The sequence below is a fragment of the Triticum aestivum genome, chromosome 7D (genome assembly GCF_018294505.1).
Source record: "Triticum aestivum cultivar Chinese Spring chromosome 7D, IWGSC CS RefSeq v2.1, whole genome shotgun sequence".
Classification (NCBI taxonomy): Eukaryota; Viridiplantae; Streptophyta; class Magnoliopsida; order Poales; family Poaceae; genus Triticum; species Triticum aestivum.
In genome coordinates, this window is record NC_057814.1 from 621,318,262 (window position 1) to 621,331,135 (window position 12,874).

General features: G+C 51.5%; 1 long non-coding RNA gene and 1 pseudogene across 1 annotated transcript; one reads left to right on the plus strand and one right to left on the minus strand.

Annotated features, from left to right (window-relative positions):
* Nucleotides 1–316: 316 nt before the first annotated feature.
* Nucleotides 317–2,603, minus strand: LOC123171451 (programmed cell death protein 2-like; annotated as a pseudogene).
* A 1,273-nt stretch (nt 2,604–3,876) lies between these two features.
* Nucleotides 3,877–5,137, plus strand: LOC123165831 (uncharacterized). The gene is made up of 2 exons (XR_006483198.1): nt 3,877–4,012; nt 4,626–5,137. It is a non-coding gene; the product is annotated as an uncharacterized lncRNA (long non-coding RNA).
* The last annotated feature ends 7,737 nt before the right edge of the window (nt 5,138–12,874 follow it).

The window sequence follows — 12,874 nt, forward strand, 5'->3', positions numbered from 1 at the left end:
AACAGACATGCTGCAAGGCCATTTTGACGACCAAAAATCATGATTCATTACAGTATATAGTGGGATAGGACGCAACGTTGTATAGGAGAGCCCATCAAACGTGTCAGAACTCATGGTCCTATGGTAGTCCAGAAGGTCGATCAAGTGCCGACATCATCAGACCAATACCTAGTCATGTGCTTAGTATAAACAATAACCAGAAGATTCACTAAACCCAAATGATGACCAGAACACTTGTTCATATAGTTTGCTTCAGTGTAGTTGAGACAATGCATCATGTAAAATAGCAATCATGGCACAAAACAAAGACCTAACTCTAGTTTTCTCTATACAAAAGGGAAAACACAATTTATGCAAACGAAAGTCTAGACTTATTCACACTCGAACACAAAAAACAGAAACAAAAGTCACCTCAAGACTTGAGTCCGTCTTGAAACACGGTCTCTGAAAGATGCCCAGCATGTATTGTCCTCATCATCCTGCACACAAGTTGTGGAATTGTACTAAATAAATAGTAGCATTCTACTACGAATATGGAAGCATAGGCCACAGCACGAAGAAAACCTCAAACTGATCCATGAATAACTGCATCATAGCATCTGATTCAACTTCTCCTTCTACCATCATCAGTTCTGAATTATCCTTGATAGAACTAGTCGAACATGACGGCTCAGGTTCATGATCCACCGCATATTCAGGCCATGCGTGGCCAGGAAATACTGCAAATAGTCCAAACGGCAACAAATTACAAGGGAGGTAAGACAAAGACCTAAATAACACTGAAATAGGCAAAGAACCTTTCGCTGCAACTGGCAGAATAGAAGCATCTGGTGAACCTGGTATTTGAGAGCAATCGTTCTCGTGACTAGCGTGCCAATGCAATTCCTAAATAACATTCCAGAGAGTTCCCCAACAAAACATAGATATTTCAGTATTCAAGCAGGAGAAGTAAACAGATAATGCTAAATAGATATGGCGAGAACCTGTTTGGTACCTGATGCTTCCTAGAACAGTAGCTTGCTTTGCTACAGTGGCTGCACAAAATTTCACCTTTCCATGTACCACACCAATCACAAAGCCGAGATCGGTGTGCTAACAGAGATATTTGAAAGACAAAATACACGACTTAGTGCCTTGCTTAACATACAGTACACCAATTCAAAGACACAAGCAAATCGGTGCATGATAAAAGTAAAGAGCTTTGAGATCAAAAGCGTAGTGAATTTTGGAGACGAAGTTGTCAATAATATTAAGGGAAACTTGTGCTGTACATCAGCATACTCAATAGCTGTCTGCACAACTTCAAAAGCTAGTTTTGTAGTGTAGTTGAATCAAGGAGAATTGCAGCTCAACTGCAAAAAACATGTAGAACTAAAGCAAGCAAAGCTACCTCCTGAACATTGTGATCCCACGCACCCCTTAGGCTCTTCAGGAGTATAAAATGCATTAATTCTGGGAAGCTGGCACCTGAAGACCTTCACACTGCAGCACAATTCACCGCAAGCGATCATGACAAGAAATGTGAAACTTTGGGCCAACACACTAGACAATCAACAGCTATGCTACCGATACCTCCTTCTAGGATTTGCTGCCTTGTCCTTCCCCTGCTCACGCTGGTCTAGTTGTAAGCATGACATGGATGGACACATAAACACAAAGAATGCGCGGTGGAAGGTTGTCTCCTTCCACCCATCTGGCACGTATACCTGCATGTGTGACCAAATTTTGTTGGCAATCCTAGTAGACATAAACGACCGGGTAGAGTTAAGCTTTAGGAATGAAGCAAACCTGCATGACAAAACGCAATGGGTCACCACAGAAGTCACAGCAACTTGGATTTTCCAGATGGCAAATTGACAGGATCAAGCCAGGCCTGCAGAGTGCAATATGTTTCTCATGATTAAAGAACGATTCAACGGGCATCACGGCGTAAGGCACATCTGAAGTAAAAGCGTAGTCGCACGCACCGGGGCACCGCCAGCTTTACTGGGGAAGTGCTGGGGGAGAAGAGAATGAAAGTCCCATGGTTCCTTTGGTTTCCACAAGACACCTAAGGTTACTTCGGGCTCCAATTCCTCCTCGTTGTCGTCGTCTAGGTAGTCCCTTTCAAATATGGCGTCGTCGGGCTCCGCTCCCGCCTTGGTGCCATCGCCCATCTTTCGGGTCATATCTGAGGTTATGTTAAGATTTTGAAGTTTGCCGGTGCAAGCTTCCATGTTTCCTGGTTTCAACAGTTACAGAAGTGCAGAATTACAAGACTGGCAACATGGAAAGAGGAACGCATTAAGAACTATAGATCACGTTTCAATGATTCAATCAAGGCATTAAAGTATCACACAATTGCCGAAGTGCGCCGACCGCCGGGTTGCTCCTGATTCTGTTCTAGGACTAGGACGAACGGCAACGAAGGGGAGGCCTCCTGCAGGGGAAGCAATGAAGGAGATGGAAGGGAAGGCTGGCCGGCTGGTAAGGGCGAACGCCGAGCGCCCGAACGGAACGGCAGCGGCGACGACCCGGTAGGCGGCAGCCGGCAGGGTAGGTTTTCGTCTGTTCTCCTCAGCGCCGGCAGTAGCGCTGCTTCTGCTTATTTTCTCGATAGCGTGGTGTTGGGCTGAGATTCGAGGCCCGGCTAGAGGTTTGTGTTTTTTTCTAGGGTAGGTTTTTTTTTTGAGAGAGGGTAGGTTTGTTTTTTTTTTAACACCGAGATGTGGACCCATGGCGGAGGACAAACGGCGTGTTTGACTGGGTGTAGCGGTGGAGGTAGCGGAAGTTCGAGAGGGCTTGGCAGACGGCCAGGGTGGTACATCGACAACGCTGGTGAGGGATGAAGCGGATGCATTGAAAAAGGGAAGGATGGAGACACAAGGTCAGGGAGGGTTTTTGGGTGAGCTGGAGGTGTCAGACTCCTACGTGGTGGCGGTCTTGACTCCTGCAAATCCCCCCTAGTTTGCTTCCGATTTACAAGAAAACAGATGCCCGGGCCTGTCCGCGGATCCATGGGGTACTGTTGGATGGCAAAACGTGTTCGAATCGCTCGGTCCGAACGATTGAGGGTTAAAATTGGGAGATGCCCTCGACATTCGATCCATATATAATCTATTGTTTAGCGACAAGAGTACCACGAGTTGATGGCGCCGCCATGTACATAGCTGGAGCTGGTTGTCAAAGACCCATTATCACAAGAGAGATAGCAGTCTAGTCTTCGCATTGCGGCGTCTTAAGCTGTTTTTTAATTAGATCTTAAGCCTGCTAATGGCATTAGAAGTGTGTTTTGATTACATTGAAGTGCCTTTTTTAAAAAAATTGGCAACTTTACAAACTAATATCATGTATGTTACGGGAGAAAGGAATTAGAAATTTCGGAGGTTTATCACGCTACATCTTCAAGAACTTCCTTTTGTAACTAGCTCGAGCTAGTGCATGCGCAGCACCATTACTCTCTCGAGCACAATGCACTATAGTTGCCCTGCCAAAAGAGCTCATCATCTCCCGACAGTCATCGATCTCCGCTAGATCAAGTATGGCTTGGACAATTTCCACGAATCAAGTATGGCTTGGAAAATTCCCAGGGAGCCATACTTGATCCAGTGGATTATCATGCTTCGGGAGCTATGGGGAGTATACGATGAAGAATAAATTACACTTTTACTTAGAAAAACAATAAAGTTTCCATTAAGAAAGCTTTCTTGTTTTTCTTGGGGTTTTGTTTTTTTGTTTTTGGAGGTGAAGTGCTTCTTTTTAGTTTTTTCCTAGAAAAGTTTCTTTTTAGGTGATTTTTTTAGGGAGTCCATGGATTATGCCCGGCCCACTTCGCTTTCCGGCCCACTACTGCGTCCGGCGCGGCCCAGGCCAGCTGCTCCTCTCCTACCCACCCCTCTCAAGAGCGTGCTGCCCTAACTGACGCCGTCGAATTGTCTCAGGGGGAAAAAAAGTGACGCCGTCGAAGCGCGCGCCGCCGCACGCTCTCTCCCCGGCCGAGCCTCCGCCGCCGCCGCCTCTCCACAGCCCACGCGTAAGATCTCAGTCAACCTCTCTTCCTAGCTCCCCCCGGGCCCCCCTATCCGTTGCTTGCGGCATCGCCGCACCGTAGGCAGGTAGGATCTGTCTGATGGGGGCTCTCATCTGTGTGTTCCATCCATGTATAAATTGGTCTGGAGAGCTGCAAAATTCTGTAATCATAGACTGCGGCGTATGTTTTTTGTGTGTTTGGTTCTGTATGCAAGCATTTTTGAGCTGTGTAGAAAGAATTTGGTTGCAGTGTGTTCTGTAAGGGGGTAGCTGCAACTAATCCCCATCAGTACTTCATTCACACCGGCATTTGTTTCATCATCAGTTTTCGTAGATTGTGTCTCTGGAAGGCAGCGGAACGATCTTCTGCTGCAGAGTCCATTATTAGTTTCAGAACTCAACTAAAAACAAAAGCTTCAGAACTGCCTCTAATTGCCATGATAGGATAACCAGCAGCATTTTGCTTTGCACCAGTGAACAGTTTACAGATCATTCCCTGAATGAATACTCCATGCTAATGAAATTGTCGAATCGACGTTTTCTGAATACGCCGTACAACTGAAACTGTGGAACCGGTGTCACCCTTTCCTTACCTCTGCTACCATGTTTATTCTCAGGTTAATAATCCCTGGACGATGGAGATGAATGCTGCGACAAGTCTAGAACCTAGAGCAAAGGCCACCCTGGTTCTCGGAGGGGAATCGTTCACAGTCAGCTCCGAGTCGGGTGCCCTGTCGGAGCAGCTGGCGGCGATGAGGGAGAAGAGCATGGTGATCCTCAAGGAGTACATCACCAAGCACAACGTCCCAAACGATGTCCCTGATGAATCCATCGAGGGCCCATCGGATGAGGAGGGTGAGGCACTTGCTAAAAACCCGCCCAAGAAATCAAAGAAGCAGAAGTGATTGTCCTAAATCTCATCTGATTTATCGTGTTCTTTCTTAGGCCCCTCTTGCAAAGATCCGAGAACATGCTGTTACCCCTTGCTAGCTGTTCCGTTGACACAGAAAAACCAAATTATTCTTATGCGCCCCTGCACTAGCTGCTTGTGTAACAAACAAATCGCTGTGTGCAAGCGATGCTCAATGTTGTTATCCGATAATATGTGTGTGCAAGGAAAGTTTGCATCTTTCTTTCTGTACAACTCGTTTGTTAGAAGATGTTCTGCTTTTCGCTGGCAATATATGAGCTTCAGCACAAAAGTTCGTTGCAGTTAAATAATTTTTCAGATGTTTTGCTTTTGAGGATAATGAATGAGCTTCAGCACAAGTGAAATGATCATCCCAATCTGGTTTGACTTGTCACACACTTTCTTGGTACCCCAGCAAAGGTCAGAGAACATGCTGTTGCCCCTTGCTAGCTGCTGTTTCTTTGACACGAAAAGGTCAGAACTATTGTTAGCAGCAAAAAATCTGCTTGTGTAGGAAATTGCTGCTGAACATGATGATCTCTCAGTTCAAAATGTTGAAAAGCTTGGCGGGCTCTGTCAGTTTTGTTCCTCACTCACTTGGAGATGGCACAAGTCCAAAGATCAAATTATTATTATGAGCTGCAGTTGCGAGAAATCGCTTCTGGTGCATGTGCAAGCCATGCTCAATGTTTTCCCTTGATATGTGAAGGGTAAGTTTGGGAGAAGTGCAGCACTGGACGCAGCGGCATCTGATCCCACGCCATCGACGGCGCGGGGTCCTTTGTGATTCGGATCAGAGTAGGCTGCTAATTAGAGTATATGGGTGTCAGACATTGTTTTGTAGCGTATATATATGTATTATAGGCAGTACAACCTGACACAAAAGCAAGTGCATGCTGCAAATGTCAGTATGGAGCTTGCCCCAGGCGTGGGCCTTCGTGATTCTGGCAGTATGAACGCAGATACCATTGTTGTGTGCCATTGCGATAGTGTATGACGTAATTTCATTTTACCAGCTCTATAGAAGAGCACGCACCAGTACAACTTTGTGCTCCCTGGCATCCATTTCTACAAGTGCCCGAATCAATCAGCAAGTAACTAGCTTGTTGATTTAACATGCACATGTCATTTTCGTTTGGGACCATGTGATTTTTGGCTTTGGGAGGCTCGGTACGCGTTCTTCATCACAGGAGTGGACATCAATCTGCTAATCCAAACCGCTGGGGGCGGCAACAATGTCAGGTTCAGGATGGCGGAAGCACTGCAGGACGTACACGGGCACGCAGCGAACCTAAGAACACACAAATGCTATGCGTGTTCATGCTCGTCGTGGTACTCGTGCAAGCCGCGCGTCTGACCGCTACTGAATAAAATTAGAGATCTGCCATGTAAGAACTACTCCGTATTAATTTAACATGAAGCCTAGATTTTCCGTTAGCAGTACACCGATGTACTAAGCATGAGTGTGATGGCGACCTGACAAGCGCGTACGAGGCAACCTTTTTGTGGACCTGCTTCGTCTGCCAAGTCAGATACCCTGCAGACCTATGACTGGTATTTTACTCGTAATGCCAATTAACGCCCGACCATGCGCAGATTGCTGGGAGAAAAGCGTGTGGTCAGATTGCAGCGTCCAGATGCCGGACGTCCACTCTCGTAAGATTGGCCCTTTCTATGACTCAACTCGACAAATTTAGTGCAAGCCACTCTTCAGTTAGGTGTTTTTCTTTGTTCTTATGAAGGCATCATATCAACAAGTTTGTAATGATATTCAGGTTGCAGAGATCAGGCGGGGTCAGGCCCCGAGGACGAACAACATCGGGCTCCAACAGCACAAGAAGCAGAGGTGCCAACACCCGATCTGTAAAACCTCTTTGATTGTAACATACTAGTTGGGATGGAATTTAATGAAGTATGCTTCTGATCTCATTGATCATTTTGGCCAGCTGGTCTCTCTCTGCTCGGATCTTTCCAAGCTTTTGCCTTAGCTCAAGTTTCTCGGCCCTTTCGTCTGACAGCTGCTCTTCAAGTCGGGCCACCTTAGCAAGGGTGGTTTCGCCCTTCCTCGCCTTCTCCTCCTCGGTGTTCACCCAGTGTGACGCATCATCACTAAGATTGCTATCATCTTGCAACCGCACAAAAAGGGATGTTGTTAGCTTCCTGCCTTCCTTTGTAAAAGGAAAACGCATTTAAGACTTGAATCTGACTTGAATGTTTGTAATAGAATCAATCAGCCTATCATGTAAACTAACAAGAAGCATGCATATAGGAAATGTCGGGTCACCGACAGAGCACGGATGCCCTCATAGTACTAACTGTACAACTGACTAGATGGTTGACATGAGGAAACAAAAGTGTTTGATGGCTGTCATAGGCTCATTGCTAATTAATAATAGCATCTGTTTCTTAGATGGATCAACACAGGGTACTAAATAATTCTGAAACAACCAGATGAAAGTGTAAGATAATACATCTAATTCATATCCTGAGAACAAAAGTCGATGTTTCAGATAATGACATGGTAGTGGCACAATATGCAAGCGACGACACGTCGTCGCTTCTTCTAGCTGGGATCCTGTACATTGCCTGGAATCTGTTGTTCCTCATGTCAACAGCAAGGAGCCATGCCTTGGGGTGCATGAACTTGAGCCTGGTGATCAGGTAAACAACGCCATTATCATCCATGCTGGGAACGGGCTGACATGTGTAGGTATTCTCCAGCCATGGGATTCCGCAGCGCCGCAATCCGGACCGCGCGGTTTCGCATATCTCAATGTCAGAAGCCCTGACGGCGTAGTCGGTGACCCAATCGCACCATGAACCGGTGATGTTGCCATTCTTGCAGCTCTTGGTGTACGTGGTGAGTGTCCAGTCATGGATGCTGAAGTTTGGGGCCCCGGTTTCGGGGTCGTTTTAAGGGAGCCGGTCGCCGTCGATGTCCAGCTCTACCACCTTGAGGAGGGAGCCCTCGACGACGGCGATGCCCTAGAAAGGCTTGGGGCAGCACTCGATGCCCGCCTCGCCGTTCTCTAGTCTGCATGCCCGCACCGGCGGCATCGGCACGTCCCGGAGGTTGTGGTTGTCGGTGAGCAGGTCGCAGAGCAGGATGCCGCGCCAGAGGTCGACGAAGCCGACCGTGCCGCGTTCGCCCCCGACGGTGATGGCGTTGCTGGTGTGGTGCTGAAAGAGGCGACATGCGTCCTTGGGGACCGGCAGCGGGAAAGGCTCCGGCCATGGCCTGTCCACCATCACCACCTTGCTGCTCCAGGTCCACTCCTCGGATATGAACAGGTGGAGGTCGAAGTCGTTACTCATATTGCGTGCACAGAGTGCTGCTACCGTGAAGTGGTCGCCGCGTGGTAGGAGGGCAACCTCGAAGTCTTGGAAGAAGACAGGGTCGGGGTCCTCGAGCCTCCTCAGCGACGGGCCGGCGGGGCGGTAGACGAAGTAGTTCGTATTCTCCGTCATGCGTCGGGGCCGGGAGCTCATGTCTCCGAACTTCGAGGGTCGCCAATGGGTGGTGACGCGCAGGAGGACGAATCCTCCCGCCGTGGCGACGATGCGGGGCTCCTGGAGGACGACATCGCCGGCTTCCTCCAGGCCGGGGCAGCCCACGAGGAGACGGGAGGGAGCCGGCGGGCGACCGGTCAGCAGTGACACCTCGATGGGCTCGCCGTTGCTCCTCGTCGCTCCGGCCGTGCTGTCGCCGCGGTGGACGCGTCGGCGATGCCAGCCTTGCAGTGCAAGAGGATGCAGCTGCTGGCCGGAGGAGAGGAAGATGCGATCTGATCTCTGTTGTTGGTGGCGGCCATGGTTGGCAGTCGTTTCCTTCCCTTCCCTTGTGTCGTCGTGGAGAGGAAGAAGCAACCCTGGATTGGTAATGGTTTTTAGAGCATCTCCGAGAGGCTTCCTTTTTTTCCAATATGTAAAATTCTACTACTCCAATAAAATAAATTATTTATTGAAGTAGTATTGTAGAAGTTGTACACGTACTCCAATAAATTCCTTCTTCCTAATTAAAAACTACTCCCTCTGTCCCAAAATATAAGAACGTTTTTGACACTAGTATAGTGTAAAAACGTTCTTATTTGGGACGAAGGAAGTATTAGATATTCAATAATTAAGGATTGGGATAAGGTTTGGCCTCAAAAGATCCGGCATCTTGATAGCCGTTAGATCTACCTGTGCAACAGAGCTCATGCTGCAGAAACATTTGTAACGGATGTTGTTTTTTCGCTTCATCTTTTTGTAACAGAGGTGATGTTACGGAAGAACTTTTGCAACATGGATGATGAAAGGATGTCGCAGCGCACCGTCGTCGTTGCCGTCGCCGTTTTACAACTCCATGGTTGTTGCAGAAATTTGTCGGGGTGTGTCCGCACAACCTGGCGGGCATCGGCGGCTTCTGTTGCGCGAGGCCGACCCGACGGTATCATGGCGCTCGTCCTGCACCCACTTCGTCGGCGGCGACGGGGACCTCCGATCGGGATCACGCCGCGGCGGAGGCGGCATGGCTCTTCCCATCGGCACCTGGGTGGCTTCGACAGCGACCGCTCAGTCCCGGCCGCCCTGGTTACCCCGCCATGGTCGGGGAGGCCACCGCCGGTGGAGGTTCTGTCGTCGTCGTTGCCCTCCCTCACACGGTTCCTTCTTGATGGGTCTGCAACAAACCTCTTGTTGCGGTCTGCCTTTTGAAACTGGTGCCAGTTGCAAGAATATATGTGGCTAGCGTTTCAGTGAAGATAAGGATGAATGGAGAGATGTGGTGCGCGGGCCCATGAAGACGCGTGGCAGACGTAGAACGCGGCGGACGTTAGAGGAAAGATCGGTGTTGGGGGAAATCGACACCTATGGGATCACTGGAATCCCTTCTACGGTTGGCGGGCGCGGAGTTGTGCAAAGAGCGGGTCTGACAGGAAGCACACAGATCGTTTACCCAGGTTCGGGCCGCGGAGACGCGTAATACCCTAGTCCTGCTTTGGTGGATGTATTGAGTGTTCTTGTGTTCTTGAGCTATCTACGGGGTGTGATTTTGCCCAAAAGATCCGAATCCTCCTCCTGGTCGCCTCGGGCCTCCTTTTATAGGAAAAAAGGGTTGCCACAGTGGCACACAGGAGGTGGAAATGTCTACAGTGGATGAGTCTATCCTCTGGCCCCGTCGGACAAACGCATTTAATGCGCTGCCGACGTGCCCCTCTCGCTTTATCGGGAACGGCAAGGAAGCACGTCCCAGCTGTCGCCGCCTCGCCTGGTTCCGACGCGCGTCCGAGCTGACGAGGCGTTGCTGCGCCACGTTGGCTGGCTGCCTAGGCTGGCGCGGTGGTGGAGCCTTCATGAAGATCTGCATGCCACCACGCAGGTGCTTGCTGGGTCGGTGTAGAAGCCGCCCATCGTCACGCAGGTGCCTGCCCAGCTGGTTGAGCTAGCAGCTGCATGGGGACGGCGGTGGCGTCTTGGCAGTCGTGGGCCTGGCTGTGACCCCGCTGGTGCCTTCGGCAAGGGTCTTGCCGGGGCCCCGGCAAGGGTCTTGCCGTGGCGTCGTGGTTGTCCCCGGCAAGGGTCTTGCCGGGGGTCTCGTGGACTTCCTCGGCAAGGATCTCGCCGAGGGTCGTCGTCTTCTGGTCCTCATCTCATCTTGTATGTCCATGATCTTGACAAAGATCTGCATGCCACCATGGAGGTGCCTCCCGAGCCTTGGTTCCAGTGTAGTTGTTGGCGGTGTTTGGAACTCCTGGGCTCAAGGGTGGCTCGCTCTGCTGGTGTTGGGCAAGTTGCCCCGGCAAGGCTCTTGCCGGGGCCGCGGAGGTCGCCCCGGCAAGGGTCTTTCCGGGGGAGTCCACCTCGCCCCTTTGCTCTTTGTGTCTTTGGTCTTGGTGTTGCCTTGTCTGTCTTGCGCCTCGGTTTCCCTCCGGCTTCCCTCCTCTGCCTTGTTTAAGTGTGGTCGTGGGCGCGGCTCTGACTGCCGTGCACAAGTAAAGGGGTTAAAAGGAGAGCCCCTACTTTTGTACACAGACAGGAGCCCCCGGGCCTGGGCCACACATAAGCGCGATGCGTTGTTGGGCTAGGCCCAGAACGGTGCGCGGGCAGGTGGGGCGGATTTTACCGCGGTAACTTTTCGTCCACTGCGCTTCCCCACGACCCGCGTTGAACGCGCGACGTGGAGGGTCGTGCGTGACGTGGGGGTCATGCGTGGGGCGGTTCCTGCATGCATGTGTCACATCATGGTGAAGGGGTAGCTCGCGCCTTCCCCGTAAAAGAGGGAGACGTAGAGGCGCGGCCCATTTACTGAGTGGACTCGGGTCGTGGTCTTTAAGGCGCCCGTGCCCCACGATCACGGGGTGGGGAACGGTCGCCTCACCCGTCCCCTCGATTCTGCTTGCTCGCCACGTGTCCTGCATGCAGGTGGCAGGCGGTGGAGGCGGGAAACCGGGCCATCACTGATTGGGGCAGCGGGTCGGTCTCGATTCCCTGTGTCTTCGATGGCTGGATTGGTCGAGCGGGGCGGCCGAGCCTCGACCCCGCCCCTTTATAAGAAGGGGGAGGGGGATGGCATCCCACATTCTTTCATCGTCTGTCTCCACTTACTTCGGCTCCTTTGTTCCATCTGCCATGGCGAGAGGAGGCGCCGGCCCTTCAACGATGGCGGCGAGGGTTGCTGCCCGACAACGCGTCCCTCCTTCCCAAGAGCTCGCGGCGGCGGAGCCGACCATGAGAGGAAGGGGGAGGGCGCGAGGCCGAGGTCGCCGTGGCGCCCGAGGAAGAGGGGGACGGAGCGGCGCACCGACCTTGCCTCCGCCAGCGATGCCTCTCCCGATGGAGGGCCACGTTGGGGACCAGCCCCGTGAGTTCTTCATCAGGCTGCGCCGGCCGCCACGTCGTCGTCTCCGTCTCCCTACCCCATTTGCTTAGGAGATGGAGCTCGATCCACCCCAGACCCTCAGGTTGCACATGAGGGGTTGTGGGAACGGCGGCACGCGGGTCGATGTCGACTTCCCCGCTCCCCACGTCATGTACCTCCATCGTGGATGGAAGACGTTCGCTCGCGTCCATATCCTGACGGCGGGGCTCGTTCTCTACTTCAAGTTAATGGAGAACGGCCTGCTCTCCGTCAAGGTCTTTGGAGATTTTGGAACTCGCCTGAAGTGCTGCGTGGAGAGCTCCTCCGACGATGAAGATTCCTCCTCAAGCAGGAGTGACGAGGAGGACAACGACAGCGACGACGAGGGCGTCGAGCGGTGGGACGCTGACCCCAACTCCGACTGACCGCGTCGCCCTCCCTCGCCCACGCGCCCTGCCGAGGGCCTTCCTCGTCAAGCTCTCCATCGGCGCGTTCCCCATCGCCTCCTTGGGCGGCTGGCGTAGGAGGGCCGGAGAAGGTGAAGAAGGCGGGCGGCGGCCGTCTGGAGTACGCGGGCACCGACGCCTTCGTCGCGTATTGTCGGCCCGCTGCCTCATCTTCCAGCTCCTCTCCCGGCACGGGGATGTTTTCTTGGTGCCTTCTGCTCCTCGTACCTCGCCTAGGCGCCCTTTTTGCCCCTCCGCCATTTTGTTCCACCTCCTGAGGAGAGGGACAAGAAAGGGATTACGGGCATCTTATCTCTTTTTAGTTTGTAAGCCAGCGGGCACTTGTTAGATTTAAAACTTGTAATCCCCTTGCTCATGTTTTTTTTTTTGACAGAAAGACTGTAAGGGAACCCCTATAGTATAATTGGTGCAACAAGTCCAAATTGCAAGTACCGTGCCTTGAACCTGGGTGGGTGGAAAGGCATCAGCCCCTTCCCACCACTAGGCTATGCCTTAGTCTGCTTGCTCATGTTTTTTATCTCGTATGAACTGTACCTGTATGGGACGTTTTTAATGAAAAAGGGTGCTTGCCGGGTTCTTTGTGCATGAGCGAGGCCCATGCCAAGGAGTGAATCCTTGTCATTTTTAAGATAAACATTGACGCCCGGCAAC